Below are 18728 nucleotides of genomic sequence, written 5' to 3'. Positions count from 1 at the left end.
TCCTACACAGACATACTTTCTTAGCACAACATCACACATTGCTTGCACCTCCCAATGACTCTTCTGATGTAAAACAGTTAATATTTGCCTCATTATCACTTTATTAAGCATTTCTCTCCCATCAGGGAGTATCCGTTTTCCTTCAGACTTCATGGCTCCTGATTCCTTAAAAAATCATTCTTTTAAAACTTTTTAGTTCTTTCTTAATTTTCAATAATTCCCTGAACTCTCTCTGGATTTATTCTTCATTTTCTCTCAGACATTAGATGCCTTAAATACCTGACTTCTCTTTCTCCATATTGTAATTTATTATTTATTTGTTTTCAATACTCCCAAGCTCTGCTTTCCCAGAAAGTTGAATAGTTTGTTAGTAGCTTTCTTCACAACTCTTTTCTCCTGTCCTGACAATAGAAAATGATCCACATATTTGTTAACATTAATACCTTCTTGGGAGGTTGGAATTGCTCCAAAATCTTTTTCTTTTAGAACTTACCCAAATAGATAGGTGTCCCTGTAAACCCCTGAGGTAAAATTGTCCACCTATATTGTTGCTTCCGCCCCCATTTCAGGGTCTTTCCAGTCAGAGGTGAATATACGTTTGCTCTCAGGGCCAGAGAGCACTCCATTAATAACACTGTTATTCCAGTCTAACAATTTACTAGTTGAATGCCCAATTTCATCATCAAATCCCTTCCCAACAAATTAGTCCTTGCCTTGGGTACATACAATAATTACCCAGTGATCATTTTATCCCCTAGTCTCAGCTTGGTATCCCCCCCAAAGTGGCACTGTTATCCCAGCCCCTTCTACCCCCATCACTTTTTAGGGTTTCATTAGTTAATTTAATCCCTGATACTTTACAGGTCAGTAATGACCTAGCTGTTCCCCAGTGTATTGGGTTTGATGGCAAGGTTCGGGGGCTGTGAGTAGGGGGGTGGGAAACTGCAGTGGCAGCCCCCGTGAGAAAAACCCAGAAGCCTCCCCGTGGCAGATAAGGGACAATTTCATCTGGCCCCAAAGGGGCCCACTGCTGCCCAGAGCCAAGCCATGAGCAACACAGTCCGTGCCTCTGTGACAGCACATCCACGAAAACAAACAAACAAAGAAACAAACAAAAACCTGCTGCTCAACAGCAGTTGGGAGAGGGAGAAACCTCCCCGCAGACACCAAAGTCAGTGCAGAAGGAGGGGGAGGAGGCGCTCCAGGCGCTGGAGCCGAAGCCCCCCTGCGGCCGCTGGAGAGGCCCCTGGTGGAGCAGGCTGTTCCCCCCTCCCCGGTGCTTGGGAAACTGAACAAACACCACAGCAAATATGCAAATATACCAAAACTTCTAGACTGTTACTTAGATAATGCCTACATCTCCTTTCCCTGCTCATTCAACTTCAAACAGCTCTGTTAAATACTACATGCCACACCTTTAACACCTTCAGCAACCCTTTTAACACTTTCTTTATCTTTTTCTAGCCTGTACTTTTCTAATACCAGCACCAAAGGCTCAGGGTCCAACTTAATTCCATACCTTTTCCCTCCAAGATACTGAAACAACATATCAATATAGCATATTTCATCCCATTTTCCTTCTTTCCTCCTTCTTCCACTCCAGATATTCCTATTCGAAGTGGCCAGCCTGGCCACACTTAAAACATCTTATGAAAGCCTGTCCCTGCCAGGATTCAGGCCACAACACAGGCAGCCTTCTTTGCCTGCCATTCCTTCATCTCTCTTCCTCTCCTTTCCATCCTGGCCCTGACTCCCCCTGAAGATTTTCTTCATCTTTCTCCAACCCTCTGCCTCACTACCTGCTGCACTGTCAATACCATTAGTTTCGATCTCTCTTTTTTTTTTTTTTTTTTTCCTTCTTATCTCCCCTCCAGACACACCCCTCCAGGGCCTCCCGCAGGAGGGTCCCCCAGTGACTGTTCACTACATTCCCCCACCTTCTGAAGCATTTTCTGCGTATTTTGCCAGGCTTTAATCACACAATGAACTTTCAAGAGCCCTTGGGATACTGGGTCCTCAGGTCTCATCCCCAAGTACTTTCTCATTCTGACCCCAAGTCTCTCATATGATTTCTGTGTTGCACACTATTATTATTCCAGCCGGGATTGGCAAGTGGGTATTTCTGCCATGCCGGTATTACCCCTGGTCCTGGAGGATGAGCTCTTTCCCATTCTTGTATAGCAGCTCTCCTCCTGATCATTCCCATTTCTTTCGCTGTAAACAACATACTTATAGACATAATTCCCTCCCCCAAGAGTATAAATCAGGTCGTAGGAACTGGTCTAATTGTTCAGCTAGGCTGTTGGGGTCCTTGAATAAAGACTTCCTCTCCTTCTTAAAAGTCCTAACCTCTCTGCTGGTAAGGAGGAGGGGGTAGTTCACCTAAGAGGATACACAGTTAGTGTGAGTACTGTTAGTATCAGGGAAGGCAAAATTCTCAACATATCTTCTACCTTGTTCTAATTCTTGCCAGAGCCTAGAGTACGATCCTTCTTTAGGGACAGTGTTAATTACAGTCCCTGTCTCCCTTCCTGGAGTGACTGCTGCTGCCACCAGTTCAATATTAAGATTATAGGGAGCATAACTTGGCTCCTTCTCTGAAAAAGGAATCTTATTGTTTACACATAAATTTAAAGCCTGAATTTTCATCAGACCCGTGTTTTGGCCAAAATACTGCTGTTTCCTTAATTGGTTCTTTTGTCCAGACTGATACACAATATTTAACCTTTTTTTTTTTTTTTTAATTATTTTTCTTTTACAATCCCTCTAATTTTGGGATTATGTTTCCAATTTCTTATCATTCTTCAGGAAGAACTATTAGTAGGCACTCCCCCAGGGATATCTCCCTGTCCCCTGGAACTCATATTTTTCCATTTTTCCTAACCCTCGCCAGTATGTGCTACAGAATTTTCCCTTCTGCAGTGTACCACACACCAACGTACTGAAAGATGGGGGTGTACCGCCAAGCACTTCCCCGTGCCAGCGTTACCGCACACCTGAGTTTACCAGATTCCCTGGTGTACTTCCAAGCACTTCCCCGTGCAAGGATTACCGTACACCAGATTCCCCTGGTGTAGTGCCAGCACTTCCCCGTGCAAGGGCTTACCATACACCAGATCACCCGACCCCCAAGGCAATACTTAATATTTCTTACCTTGGTCTGTGCACAGAGTTACCGGATCGATTCTTAAAAACCTGGAGTGCCTACCTTCTTCCTTTCCCCACTACTTCACGGATCCTGCCTCTTTAACCAGTCTCGGGCCCTCTGTCAGCTTTCCGCAGAACCGCCACCGTCGATGCACAGGACCGCTGAAATCAGCGGGGCATGCCTTCCTGCTGCTGCGGCGGTGGGGCTCCTCAGTAGGTGACTGGATCCCGGACGAGCCCCCAAATTGTGAGAAACACTCCGTAGCCAATAACTTAGGCTCAGGCGAGGATCTCAGTGAAGTAGTAATTTATTCGCGATTGCAATGGCGGGCGCCCCACAAGCAGGAGAGAGCGCATCTACTAGTTCCAAAACACAATTTATATACCTTTTGATGGCAGGACCCTCCCCTGTTTCCCCACTGAGTGGGTAATCCAGATTCACAATCTATCTGATGCTTCACAAACAATGCATGGCCTTCAGTCGCCGGCCTGTTAAATTTCAAATTTCTTTTGACATTTTTACTGCTTGAAGTGGTAATGTTTCTTCACTTATCTGACTTGACTTGACACTGTGATTTTCACCTAATTGTCCTAAGGAGTCTGATTGTCTGCATTTTACAAGGTCGCCTGCTAAACTTTCTTATCACTGTAAGCATATCTCAGTACCACATTTCCTCCTTCTAAACAATGTAACTCTGCAAAAACAACATTTCTATTCCCACAAATGTGACAAGAAAAAAAGGCAGGAGCATTATCTAAGTAACTAACAGTTGAGAAGTGTTGGTGTATTTGCTGCAGTGTTTGGTCAGTTTCCCAAGTACTGGCGGGGGGGGGGAAGGGGGCTGATTGATTATCAAAGCTGTAGAACGGAGAGAGTCATTTCTTTGGTGGTTTGGGATTGAGACCTGGGAATTAGTTAAGAAGGGGGAGAGCGAATTTATTTAGGCGTCAATACCTTTTTAAACCCCCATATTGACGGATACACAGGAGTGATTCCTTGTTTTGTATGAGCTTACTAACAAAGTGCATGAGAAAAATTGGCATTTGGCTTGAAATTTGGTCCTTTTGAATTTTGTGGAAAAGGTGGTAATGATTGTCTAGAAGACGGAAGTCTGTGTGCTTCAGGTGTTTTCCCGAAGTCCCGAGGATTTGTGATTGGAATGGGGCTCATTAAGAATCTGAAATAGTAAAGTTTGTATGTGGGAAGAAGAGTTTAATCCCAGAGAATTGGGACATTGGGGAAGAAGATTAGGAAAAGATAGTAAAAACCTGCAATAAAAAGGTCTGTGTAGAAATTGAAACAAGGGACAGTAACTAGTAAGGAATAGTAATAAATAAATAAATAAATAAATAAATAAATAAAAGGGAATGGGAAATCAAGGAAATGGGTAATATCCAAAACAAAGACGTTTTAAAGAAAGCCTCCTTGGGTGCATATTGGCACATTCGAAGAACTAGGGGCACAGAAAGCAAGAGGACTTTCACTAAGTATTGCAATCAAAGGTGGCCACTATATAAGCTAAATGGCCACTTTATGGATCAATCGACTATAACACTATCTTGCAATTAATGTTGTTTTTGAGGAGAGAAAGAAAATAGGATTAAATGTATTATACTGAGATGTTGTTTCAGCATCTTAGAGGGAAAAGGAGTGGAATTAAATTGGACCCTGACTGTGCCTTTGGTGGTGGCATTAGAATAGTACAGGCTGGAGAAAGATAAAGGAAGTGTTAAAAGGGTTGCTGAAGGTGTTAAAGGTGTGGCATGTGGTATTTGACAAAGCTGTTTGAAGTTGAATGAGCAGGAAAAGAGGATGTAGGAATGTTAATAGTGCTGCCTCAACCCGAGGCTGAGATCTCAAAATCACGGGTGTGAGCCCTTTGGGGCAGAGGGACCATGAGGGGTCCGAGAGAATTGTAATGGAAATAGAAAAGCAGCTAACTCTTAAAACAACCTGAGTTTATGAGTGAGCTCAGATTGCCAATGGGACGGCTCAGGGTACTGTTGACGATTTAATTCCCCTGACAGACCTCCCACTGAGACCATAATTACCCCGGAAATAATGGACGATAAATACCAAAATCTGGTAAAACTGGGAATTGAGAATCTGTTTCAACAAGGTCCAAAAGAAACCCCTATGGAATTTTTGGACCGACTTTGAAATGCAACGGAAAACAAAATAAACAAATGAAACTGGAGAAAATAGGGTCTAAGTTAGAACAAGGAAAATGGACACTGCCAGACAGGCGAGAGATATTGCCAAAAGCTTATGAGAAGCAAATATTGGGACGTTTGCATGCACAAACACATTGGGGTACAAAGGTGTTAAGTGATCATTTACTAAAACAATTTGGTTGCATTGCTGTTGGTTTTTTTTGAAATAGCAAAGCAAATTACATAACCATTGCTTAACTTGTCAGAAGATAAAAAAGAAAGTGTTTCAACAAGCAGCCACAGGAGGGAGAAACAAAACAAAACAGCTTATAGGCCTTTTGAGAAAGTACAAGTTGGTTTCACTGAATTGCCCAAAGTAGAGAGGATAAAATATCTATTGGTAATAGTGGATCATTTAACACAATGGGTAGAAGCTTATCCCGTAGCACAAGCTACAGCACAAATGGTGGTAAAAAATCTATTAGAACACCTGATACCTAGATATGGGATAATCCAATACATTGATTCTGACCAGGGCACACACTTTACTTCTAAAATAATAAAATTATTATGTCAAATAATAAAAAATTATTATGTCAAATAAATAAAAAAATATTATGTCAAATAATATGTCACAAAGCTCAGGGAAAGTAGAAAGACTGAATCAAACAATAAAACAACAATTGGCTAAATTAATGATCGAGACACAAATGCCCTGAACGAAATGCTTACCATTGGCACTTTTAAACATAAGAAGTGAACCATACAGTGAGACTGGATTATCACCATATGAAATGTTATATGATATGCCTTATTCTCAAGGGATGCCTCTAGGGAACAATGTAGTTGAGGATCGTAGCATCCAGAAATATATAATTACTATTGGATAGAGATTAAAAGAGCTAAGAGAAATTGTAATGATGGCTCAAATACCACCTTTAGGATTTGCTATTCATAAGATACAACCAGGAGACAAGGTCTTAATAAATAAACCTGGAGGGAAGAATCATTGAACCCCCGAGGGGAGGGACTGTACCTTGTTTTACTGACTACTGAAACAGCTGTGAGAACCGCAGAAAGGGGTTGGACCCACGCATCCAGAATGAAAGGACCGGTAACTACTGAAACTTGGAGGGTTGAGTCCGCTTCTGGGGAACTGAAACTCAAGCTAAGGAAGAACTAATATTCTGGCAATGAGGCTCTGCATGAATTAAGGACGCCAAATAAAGGGGACAAGCCTAAAGGGAGGAAAGGGAGAAGGCAAGACCGGGGCAGGACCCTCCACTGCGGTGTGCATGGTCTACCGAGGGAGGCAACCCCTATGGGTATTGACTGCCGAGTGAGAGGGCCTCGACCGGGCTTCTCCCACACTAAGGTCAGGTTGTCCTGAGAAAATAACATAAGAACCTTTTTTTAAACCCATATAAAATTGTGATTCGTTTTCCAGGAGCTGGATCACCCTGACAGGCTGAACGGTAACACAAGCCTGAATCGACCCTGAAAGCAGGCCCAACCCCTTGATTGAAGGCGTTTGCCTATTATGATCCAGCTACGTGGGCAGAAGACAGATCCTGGGGCTATAGGACCCCAATGTATGTATTTAATAGAATAATTAGGTTACTAGCTAAAATCAGCTGCTTGATGTAACTGGTGTGAGTCTTGTTGGAGCAGAGACTCCCGGCGCACCCAGCACTGTTTGCTTACCTCTATTCCTTTAATAAATTGTAAACTCTGATTATAATCCTATTTTGAAGACTGAGCCATTTATAACAATTCCATACAGCTATTCTCAATCTGGCTGTTGAGTCTCTCCTAGTTATCTGTTCCCTCTGCTCAGTTGTTGTTCGGCAATTAAATCTCCACAAGCTAACACCTCACAAGCATCAAACGTGAGGGATTGTGGTACATAACCCTCTGTTGCAGTCACCCATATTTTGCTGGGGTATCCCGTCTAACTATTATCTGGTCATGCCTTTTCCAAGTTGCTAATTGACCAAGGCCTTCTCTGAGGCATACAATTACTAGAAACAAAACTAATAGTTGAACTTTCCCTGTCATTATTTTTAACCCTTAGGTTTCCAAATAATTATTAATACAAAGAATAAGATATATGTACTACTAGAACAAAAACCCCTTGGGAGCACTTTGATTTGCTATAGGCCAGTCCTTTCTCTCACTCGCAAGCCATACTCATTAGTTACCTGTGAAAATAAAAGGTTAGTTTACAATTGTAAGCTTTTATCCTGCTCAGAGTCCACTACGAGATTTTTCTCTTCGATTTCAACTTCCAACAAGTCTTTTGTAGGAACAGCTTCCCAGGTACTAGGGTCAACGGATGCCTTCACTCGAGTATAGTGAGTCCAACCTTTTTCCGCAGTTCTTATGGCTGTTTCAGTGGTTAGTAATAGTCTTTCCCATTCAGTCCGGAGTTGATTCTTTCCAGGTTTGAATCAGGACCCGTTTTCCTGGGTGATGGTGGTGAATGGGGAATTCCAAAGGTGAGGTTTGAGCCAACAGCCCACAGGTCCTGAGAGATGACAAAGAAGAGGACAACCCCAGAATACAGTTCTTAAGAAAATTCTCTCTTGTTTCAAATTGTGGTATCTCATCCCTTCTGCCCAGATAGGGCAATCTGAACAGCATCTCATATGGTGAAATTCCTATATCCTTTCTTGGTGCTGTTTGAACCTGTAGGAGTAATCATTTTACCCAAGGAAGTTGGGTTTCTAACACTAATTTAGTTAATTGCTTCTTTAATGTCTGGTTCATTTACTGCTGGGGGTGTGAAAATCCCACTCAATCTCTAGGGCCTGGTTTAACCCTTGCAGTAAAGCTTACACCCATCCAGTCATGTGGTCAATTAGAACAAACAAATAACTCAGTAAAGTCTACCTGTATACTTTGGAATGGTCAAATCCCTAAGCTTCCATCCCCCTCTAGGTGGGTTACAGATGACCTTTTTATTTACCCTTTGACATATGGTACATCCTTTGCATATGTGCTTCCCTAAAGTGTATATTCCTACACGGACATACTTTCTTAGCACAACATCACACATTGCTTGCACCTCCCAATGACTCTCTTGATGTAAAACAGTTAATATTTGCCTCATTGGTGCTTTATTCAGCATTTCTCTCCCTTTCAGGGAGTATCCATTTTCCTTCAGACTTCATGGCTCTTGATTCCTTAAAAAAAAAATCTTTCTTTTAGTTCTTTCTTAGTTTTCAACAATTCCCTGAATCATCTCTGCATTTATTCTTTGTTTTCCCTCAGACATTAGATGCCTTATATACTTGACTTCTCTTTCTACATATTGTAATTTTTCAATACTCCCAAGCCCTGCTTTCCCAGAAAGCCGAATACCTTGTTAGTAGCTTCCTTCACAGCTGTTTTCTCCTGTCCTGACAAATAAAAGATCATCCACATATTTGTAAGAGTAACACCTCCTCGGGAGGTTGGAATTGCTCCAAAATCTGTTCTAGAACTTGCCCAAATAAATAGGTGGCCCTGTAAATCCCTGAGGTAAAACCGTCCATCTGTATTGTTGCTTCCGCCCCCATTTCAGGATCTTTCCAGTCAGAGGTGAATATATCTTTGCTCCCAGGGCCTGAGAACACTCTTTGCTCCCAGGGCCTGTGATCATTTTATTCCCTAGTCTCAGCTTGGTATCCCCCCAAAGTGGCACTGTTATCCCAGCCCCTTCTGCCCCCATCACTTTTTAGGGTTTCATTAGTTAATTTAATCCCTGATACTTTACAGGCCAGTAATGACCTAGCTACCCTAGTGTATTGGGTTCAATGGTAAGGTTCTTCGGGCGGGGGTGCTGCAGTGGCAGCCCCTGTGAGAAAAATCCAGAAGCCTCCCCATTGCAGATAAAGGACGATCTCCACTGGCCCCAAAGGGGCCCACCGCTGTCCAGAGCCAAGCCATGATGTGGGAATAGAAATGTAGTTTTTGCAGAGTTACATTGTTTAGAGGGAAGGAATGTGGTATTGAGATATGCTTACAGTGATAAGAAAGTTTAGCAGGCGACCTTGTAAAATCACAGAATCACAGAATCACAGAATTTCTAGGTTGGAAGAGACCTCAAGATCATCGAGTCCAACCTCTGAAATGCAGACAATCAGACTCCTTAGGACAATTAGGTGAAAATCATGGTGTCAAGTCAAGTCAGATAAGTGAAGAAACATTACCACTTCAAGCAGTAAAAATGTCAAAAGAAATTTGAAATTTAACAGGCCGGCGACTGAAGGCCATGCATTGTTTGTGAAGCATCAGATAGATTGTGAACCTGGATTACCCACTCAGTGGGGAAACAGGGGAAGGTCCTGCCATCAAAAGGTATATAAACTGTGTTTTGGAACTAGTAGAGGCGCCCTCTTCTGCTTGTGGGGCGCCGGCCATTGCAATCGCGAATAAATTACTACTTCACTGAGGTCCTCACCTGAGCCTAAGTTATTGGCTACGGAGTGTTTCTCACGATTTGGGGTTCGTCTGGGATCCAGTCACCTACTGGGGAGCCCCACCGCCGCAGCAGCAGGAAGGCATGCCCCGCTGATTTCAGCAGTCCTGTGCATCAACAGTGGCGGTTCTGCGGAAAGCTGACAGAGGGCCCGAGAGTGATTAAAGAGGCAGGATCCGTGAAGTAGTGGGGAAAGGAAGAAGGTAGGCACTCCGGGTTTTTAAGAATCGATCCGGTAACTCTGTGCACGGACCAAGGTAAGAAATATTAAGTATTGCCTTGGGGGTCGGGTGATCTGTGTTATAAATTAGACCACACAATTTACTGGTCTATTGAAATTATTTTATTAATCAAGTAAGCAGACACAAGCAAAACAGCGCTGGGCGGCTGGGGAGTCTCCGCTCCGCAACAGCACCCAACTTCCCTTTCCAGTGTTGCTGTTTTATAGCAGTTGAATTCCGGCTTATCAGGACTTGTTGAACTGGCTGAGGCTGTGCAGTCTATTGTTGAGAGGGGGGGTCGTTATTCCTCTGCTTCGTGTTCAGGTGGGGGTAGTGAAGCAGCAAAAAGGATGTCTTGTGGTAAGGAATTTCACAGAGTCTGGTTTAACTCAAGGATATTCACCCAACGCCCCCTCCTGCTTCCTCCCTTATCAAGGCCATTAAATTTTACAACCTTCTCTCCCCAACAGATTCTCCAAATTCCTCAAAGACAATGAACAAACCCCCACTAATTTATCACAATCTGGTGTATGGTAAGCCCTTGCACGGGGAAGTGCTGGCACTACACCAGGGGAATCTGGTGTGCGGTAACGCTGGCATGGGGAAGTGCTTCGCGGTACACCCCCATCTTTCAGTACCTTGATGTGTGGTACACTGCAGAAGGGAAATTTCTGTAGCACATACTGATGAGGGTTAGGAAAAATGGGAAAATATGAGTTCCAGGGGACAGGGAGATATCCCTGGGGGAGTGCCTACTAATAGTTCTTCCTGAAGAATGATAAGAAATTGGAAACATAATCCCAAAATTAGAGGGATTGTAAAAGAAAAATAATTAAAAAAAAAAAAAGGTTAAATATTGTGTATCAGTCTGGACAAAAGAACCAATTAAGGAAACAGCAGTATTTTGGCCAAAATACGGGTCTGATGAAAATTCAGGCTTTAAATTTATGTGTAAACAATAAGATTCCTTTTTCAGAGAAGGAGCCAAGTTATGCTCCCTATAATCTTAATATTGAACTGGTGGCAGCAGCAGTCACTCCAGGAAGGGAGACAGGGACTGTAATTAACACTGTCCCTAAAGAAGGATCGTACTCTAGGCTCTGGCAAGAATTAGAACAAGGTAGAAGATATATTGAGAATTTTGCCTTCCCTGATACTAACAGTACTCACACTAACTGTGTATCCTCTTAGGTAAACTACCCCCTCCTCCTTACCAGCAGAGAGGTTAGGACTTTTAAGAAGGAGAGAAATTCTTTATTCGAGGACCCCAACAGCCTAGCTGAACAATTAGACCAGTTCCTACGACCTGATTTATACTCTTGGGGGAGGGAATTATGTCTATAAGTATGTTGTTTACAGCGAAAGAAATGGGAATGATCAGGAGGAGAGCTGCTATACAAGAATGGGAAAGAGCTCATCCTCCAGGACCAGGGGTAATACCGGCATGGCAGAAATACCCACTTGCCAATCCCGGCTGGAATAATAATAGTGTGCAACACAGAAATCATATGAGAGACTTGGGGTCAGAATGAGAAAGTACTTGGGGATGAGACCTGAGGACCCGGTATCCCAAGGACTCTTGAAAGTTCATTGTGTGATTAAAGCCTTGCAAGATACACAGAAAATGCTTCAGAAGGTGGGGGGATGTAGTGAACAGTCACTGGGGGGCCCTCCTGCGGGAGGCCCTGGAGGTGTGTGTCCGGAGGGGAGATAAGAAGGAAAAAAAAAGAGATCGAAACTAATGGTATTGACAGTGCAGCAGGTAGTGAGGCAGAGGGTTGGAGAAAGAGGAGGAAAATCTTCAGGGGGAGTCAGGGCCAGGATGGAAAGGAGAGGAAGAGAGATGAAGGAATGGCAGGCAAAGAAGGCTGCCTGTGTTGTGGCCTGAATCCTGGCAGGGACAGGCTTTCATAAGATGTTTTAAGTGTGGCCAGGCTGGCCACTTCGAATAGGAATATCTGGAGTGGAAGAAGGAGGAAAGAAGGAAAATGGGATGAAATATGCTATATTGATATGCTGTTTCAGTATCTTGGAGGGAAAAGGTATGGAATTAAGTTGGCCCTTGACTGAGACTGTGGTGAAAGTACAGGCTGTAAAAAGAAAGATAGAAAGAAGTGTTAAAAAGGTTACTGAAGGTGTTAAAGGTGTGGTATGTAGCATTTGACAGAGCTGTTTGAAGTTGAATGAGCAGGGAAAGGGGATGTAGGCATTATCTAAGTAACAGTCTAGAAGTTTTGGTATATTTGCATATTTGCTGTGGTGTTTGGTCAGTTTCCCAAGTATCGGGGAGGGGGACGGTGGGGGGGAACAGCCTGCTCCACCAGGGGCCTCTCCAGCGGCCGCAGGGGGGCTTTGGCTCCAGCGCCTGGAGCGCCTCCTCCCCCTCCTTCTGCACTGACTTTGGTATCTGCGGGGAGGTTTCTCGCTCTCCCAACTGCTGTTGAGCAGCAGGTTTTTGTTTGTTTCTTTGTTTGTTTTCGTGGATGTGCTCTCACAGAGGCATGGACTGTATTGCTCATGGCTTGGCTCTGGGCAGCAGTGGGCCCCTTTGGGGCCAGATGAAATTGTCCTTTATCTGCTACGGGGAGGCTTCTGGGTTTTTCTCACAGGGGATGCCACTGCAGTTTCCCACCCCCCTACTCACAGCCCCCGAACCTATCCATCAAACCCAATACCCTGGGGAACAGCTAGGTCATTACTGACTTGTAAAGTATCAGGGATTAAATTAACTAATGAAACCCTAAAAAGTGATGGGGGCAGAAGGGGCTGGGATAACAGTGCCACTTTGGGGGGGATACCAAGCTGAGACTAGGGGATAAAATGATCACTGGGTAATTATTGTATGTACACAAGGCAGGAACTAACTTGTTGGGAAGGAATTTGATGATTAAATTGGGCATTCCAATAGTAAATTGTTAGACTGGAATAACAGTGTTATTAATGGAGTGCTCTCAGGCCCTGAGAGCAAACATACATGTATATTCACCTCTGACTGGAAAGACCCTGAAATGGAACCTGGATTACCCACTCAGTGGGGAAACAGGGGAAGGTCCTGCCATCAAAAGGTATATAAACTGTGTTTTGGAACTAGTAGAGGCGCTCTCTCCTGCTTGTGGGGCGCCGGCCATTGCAATCGCGAATAAATTACTACTTCACTGAGGTCTTCGCCTGAGCCTAAGTTATTGGCTACGGAGTGTTTCTCACAATGAGCAACACAGTCCATGCCTCTATGAGAGCGCATCCATGGAAACAAACAAACAGAAACCTGCTGCTCAACAGCAGCTGGGAGAGGGAGGAGCAAGAAACCTCCCCACAGACACCAAAGTCAGCGCAGAAGGAGGGGGAGGAGGCGCTCCTGGCGCCAGATCTGGAGCCCCCCTGCAGCCTGTGGAGCGGCCCCTGGTGGAGCAGGCTGCCCCCCCCGTCCCCCCCTTCCCGATACTTGGGAAACTGACCAAAAACCACAGGAAATATACCAAAACTTCTAGACTGTTACTTAGATAATGCCTACATCCTCTTTCCCTGCTCATTCAACTTCAAACAGCTCTGTCAAACGCTACATACCACACCTTTAACACCTTCAGTAACCCTTTTTATCAATTCTTTCTATCTTTCTCCAGCCTGTACTTTCACCAAAGTCTTCACTCACAGAAAACAGACTCCACAAGCAGTAAGATTGTAAAGTAGATATGTTTATTCAGCGCTGGGCAGCACGGGGGGTAGTCCCACCAAAGTGATGAGCACCTAACATGGCAACTTGCTTTGTTTATATCAAGTAAAGGGTTACATATGCATGAAGTTTCCCAATACACCTATACATATGCATAACTTGTCCCCGCTTAGTATTAAAATTAGCTACAAAAAGTCATTTCCATAAATTCCTCTTGTCTGCGCTTGCGCCGTGCCTTGTGGTGGTGGGCGTTAAGGGTCGTGGGGATGAAGTAAGATGTCTTCATCATGACTGAACTTTTCACCTCATCTCTTTGCGCATGCTCTCTGAGGCCTTGGTCACAAACTGGGCCATAAGGTCGGTTTTATCTGGTTCTTGGGGTCTGAGGGGCTCCTGTTATCTCGAGGACTTGCATGTTTGACATTCTTTATCTTGTCCCTTTGTGAAGAGTCCTCCTTATCTCAGATTCCTTGATTAAAGTCCGAACCATGAGGTTGTTTTGATCTGGTTCTCAGGGTCTGAGGGGCTCCTGTTATCTGGAGGTCTAAGTGCAGCACAGACACAGTACATCGCAAATGTAGCACCTATTCATTCTTAATCAATCACTCTATAATTTCTAATTCCATGTTTCAGTCCCCCCTTTTCTAGAAAATCTAGTAAATTCTTTTACTTAATACAAAATTTTGTTAGACATTGGAACAGGTTGCCCAGGGAAGTGGTGGAGTCACCATCCCTGGAAGTCTTTAAAAGACATTTAGATGTAGAGCTTAGGGATATGGTTTAGTGGGGACTGTTAGTGTTAGGTCAGAGGTTAGACTCGATGATCTTGAGGTCTCTTCCAACCTAGAAATTCTGTGTCTGTGTGTGAAAATTCTTCCCAATCTCTATGATATGTATCTCTCAATGCCTTGCCATGTACTTTTATCAAGGAAGCTAATATAGCAATTCGTTGTAACAATTTCCAATTCCAAACAAGTATTACAAAGGACAATATTAAACTTATACCAACTAATATCAATAAAACAATAATTGGGTGACACAATGTGTTCAAAATCCCAGTTGCAGTTGGCGACCATCCAAAGTGTGCATTCCACCAGTTGTGATTTGTGTCTTGTTTTACTCTTTGCAAAACTCTGCTAATTTCCTTTGTATCATGATGGATCAGGTCTTGGTGTTAAACTAGTTGCTTCACTAATGTGAGGTTCATCCCAATAAGTGTAAGTAATAACTCGTGATACGTTGTGTTGTTAGACTTGATCAACTGGTGGGATACCACTGATGCCAAATATAGACAATCACACCCGACGATTCTAACAAAGTTACAAATACAAAATTTAGAATGATTTTTGCTAGGGGGAGCTATGTTCTCCTTATCTACTTCTACAAAAGAGCTAAAAGATACAAAGATACAAGAGTTAAAGATACATTATCTTGAACCATACTAAGTGCATCTATTATTAGTTTGTGGTCTTGGTCTTCAGCCTTTTCCCATCTCGGTAACACCTTTGAAACTTGCCATTGGCTAGTTCCCAATGCCAATAAAGGATGATTGTAGGGGCTGTTTTAGTTTTGTCCCACTGTTGTAGGAAGTACAGCCAAAAACAGCTAATTACTATAGTCTGTGTTAACATAAAATTATACCAGCAATCTGATTTACCTGGGCAGATACAACGTTCTTGTTGGCCAATTTTGGAAATCGGTTTTACTAAAATCCCTGTTACTTTCTCGTGGGTCGTTCCATTAATCATTTGGCACCCTTTTTTAATTTCGTCCCCTACGGTTCTTTGGTGTGTCCGTTCTTCCCCTAATTTTTGCCAATCTTATAATGTATATAAACGGTCACCATTTGTTCGCCAAATAACCACAACTGCTAACTTTCCATTAATGCTCTTATCCTCTGCTGTTATGGCTTCGGACCAAGGCCACTCACCGTTCTCTATTATCATAGAGGCATCTTCTTGAATCACAATTACAACTTATAAGCCATAGAAATAAAACAATTCTAAATTCCTGCTAACAATATTACTAAATACTCCTGACCGTAATGTCCTCATTTTACTCGACTGAGCTTTAGTTTCAGTTCACCGTCACCTGGCATTACTTTCCAGGGGGTTCTGGAGCTTTCTTCACTTGAGAATGGTGAATCCAGGCACTCTGTTCCTTGATCTTAATTGTGGTGAAGGTTGTAAGGAGCACCTGGTATAGTCCTTCCCACTGTGGTTTCAAAGTTTTCTCTACAAGAGACTTAGTTACCTCTCAGGCTTTGGCAGTCCTAGTGGGGAAAGCCTCTGGCCAACCTGAAAAGGTATCTGTTAACACCAGTAAATGTTGACACCCCCCTTTTCTTGGAAATTCAGAAAGGTCAATTTGCCACTGTTGCCCGGGCCCATGGCCTTTTCCAATTTGACACAGTTTTGGTTTGGGGGCATTTTTGGGGTTAGTCTGGAGACAAAGATCACATTGTTATTTGAGTGATGGTAGCGTATAAGTTCCTGGCAATGCTTTTTTCAATTAGATAATTATACAAAGCGTCTGTTCCCTAATGTGTTTTCTGGTGTTCCTTCTTTACCAGTGACCACAATAAGTTGGAGGGGATGACTAGCTTCCCCTTCCCTTCTTTGGTAATAGCCCAACCCTCTTGGTTGTATTTTCCCTTCTGACTTTCGATTAATTTTCTATTCTTTTTGTTATATACAAGCTTACCTTCAAGGGGAATTTGCCTGTCTGGAATCAGGGCTCCCTCAGTTGCTACCTCACCTTCTGCTGCTTCTTTTGCCCCTCTGTCCGCCAGATCATTTCCTTCCTCCAATTCTGAGCTCACCTTCTGGTGTGCCTCAGTGTGCATGATTGCTATCTTTTCAGGCAGCTGAACTGCTTCCAATAATCTCATTATTTAGTCTCTATAGATGTTTATTTTCCAGATTCTATTACATCTTTGCAAATGGTAACTGCATACCCAGCATGTCGTTTTCTGCTGACAATGTAACTGCTCCCATATTTCCACATCATCGAAAGGAGTGTCCTTCAGATCTGGATGGCTGGAGTAGGTAGCTTCAATGGTCTGTCTCCAGGCAGTCATGGTGTACTGGCTCCCCTTGGTTTCTGCTGATTTCAGGAACCTTTGTGGGGAAAGCCGGTGACCGCCTTTCACTTCCAGCACTGTGGACACTGTGTGAGACACTAGCACAGTTATTTTCTGTCCCAAGGTGAACTTGCGTGCTTCCTGGATATTTAGCACCACTGCTGCAATGGCATCCCAGCCATTCCTTGACGGTAGCATCCAGCTGCTTAGAAAAATAAGCAACTGCCCTTCGATATGGGCCCAGGTCCTGTGCTAGTATTCCCAGGGCAATCCCCTGTTTCTCATGGGAGAAAAAGAATAGTTTATTTACATCTGGAAGTCCCAGAGCTGGGGCTGACACGAGAGCCTTCTTTAGTTGGTCAAAGGCTCCTGTGGCTTCCTTTGTCCATTGGAGGTCCCTGTTCCCATTCGTAATGAGTGCACCACCCCGTCATTCCCCAAAAGGTTCACAGTTCCTTTATTGTCCTGGGTTTCAGGGTTTGACATATCGCTTCTTTATGATCTTGCCCCAAGGTCTGTTGTCCGGCACTAACCTCATAACCCTGGTAGGTCACCTTCTGCTTTACCACTTGAGCTTTCTTCTTCGACACCCAGTACCCCTGTAGTCCCAGAAAGTTTAGGAGGCTTACCGTCCAGGCCACACATGCTTCTTCCATTTGGGTGGCTATTAGGAGGTCATCTACGTACTGCAACAGCCTTCCTTCAAACAACTTCAAACAGCTTTGTCAAATACCACATGCCACACCTTTAACACCTTCAGCAACCCTTTTAACACTTCCTTTATCTTTCTCCAGCCTGTACTATTCTAATGCCACCACCAAAGGCACAGTCAGGGTCCAATTTAATTCCATACCTTTTCCCTCCCAGATGCTATACATTTCATCCCATTTTCCTTCTCTCCTCAAAAACAACGTTAATTCCAAGATAGTGTTATAGCTGATTGATCCATAAAGTGGCCATTTAGCTTATATAGTGGCCACCTTTGATTGCAATACTTAGTGAAAGTCCTCTTGCCTTCTGTGCCCCCAGTTCTAACAATCAAATGTGCCAATATGCACCCAAGGAGGCTTTCTTTAAAACGTCTTTGTTTTGGATATTACTTATTTCCTTGATTTCACATTCCCTTTTATTTGTTTGTTTATTTATTTATTTATTACTATTCCTTACTAGTTACTGTCCCTTGTTTTCAATTTCTACACAGACCTTTTTATTAGAGATGAAAGAATGATAAGCAGAGGAAGCTACCTGTGTTGCAGTCTAAATTACAATAGGGACAAAAAAGATGTTTCAAGTGTGGTCAAGCTGGTCACCACAGCTGTTATAAATTCAGAATAGGGCAGTCAGGGCTTCTCAGAAAGCTGGTCCCACCAAGAGCCTTTGATAAATTTAGTGTTGGGACCTAATGAAGAAGAAGTATTTTTAGTAGATACTGGGGCAGATAGATCATCACTGGCCCATAAATTAACTGATGAAATCCTAAGGGTGACAGCGGTAGAAGGGATGGAGATAACAGTGCCTCTTTTTGGGGATACCAAAGTGAGACTGGGGGATAAAACAATCACTGGGCAAGTACTGTATGTACCTGATGCAGGGACTAATTTGTTGGGGAGGGATTTGATGATGAAATTGGCTATTCAAATATTAAGTTGTCAGGTGGGAATAACGGTATCAATGAAGATATTGACAGAAGATGATGAAAAAGTAATAGACCTCATAGTTTGGGTCAAGGAGGGAAATAGAGGAGGAATTAATATCACCTTATACAGGAAGGATATGAGGCAATAAAGCAGAAGCAATACCGTATTTCAACTGAGGGACAAAATGGTCTTAAATCAGTAATAAGAGAATTGATTAAAGATAGATTATTGGAACCATGCATCTCTCCTTTTAACACTCCTGCCAGTAAGAAAGGCTGATAGTTCTTACGAACTGGTACAGGATCTAAGAAAAAAATACAGAGATAGCGCGGAAGCGCCACCCTGTGGTTCCAAA

General features: G+C 43.2%; 1 long non-coding RNA gene across 1 annotated transcript in view; it reads left to right on the top strand.

Annotated features, from left to right (window-relative positions):
- Nucleotides 1-226: 226 nt before the first annotated feature.
- The window catches only part of LOC311426462, a 39401-nt gene continuing 20899 nt past the window's right edge, over nt 227-18728 (top strand). Inside the window, exon 1 of the long non-coding RNA XR_014686780.1 lies at nt 227-636. This is a non-coding gene — a long non-coding RNA (uncharacterized lncRNA). The remainder of the gene's footprint in view (nt 637-18728) is intronic.

This window comes from Aythya ferina (assembly GCF_964211825.1).
Source record: "Aythya ferina genome assembly, chromosome: W".
Classification (NCBI taxonomy): Eukaryota; Metazoa; Chordata; class Aves; order Anseriformes; family Anatidae; genus Aythya; species Aythya ferina.
The sequence above is the reverse complement of the archived record's forward strand: the minus strand, read 5'-3'. Positions and strand labels throughout refer to the sequence as shown.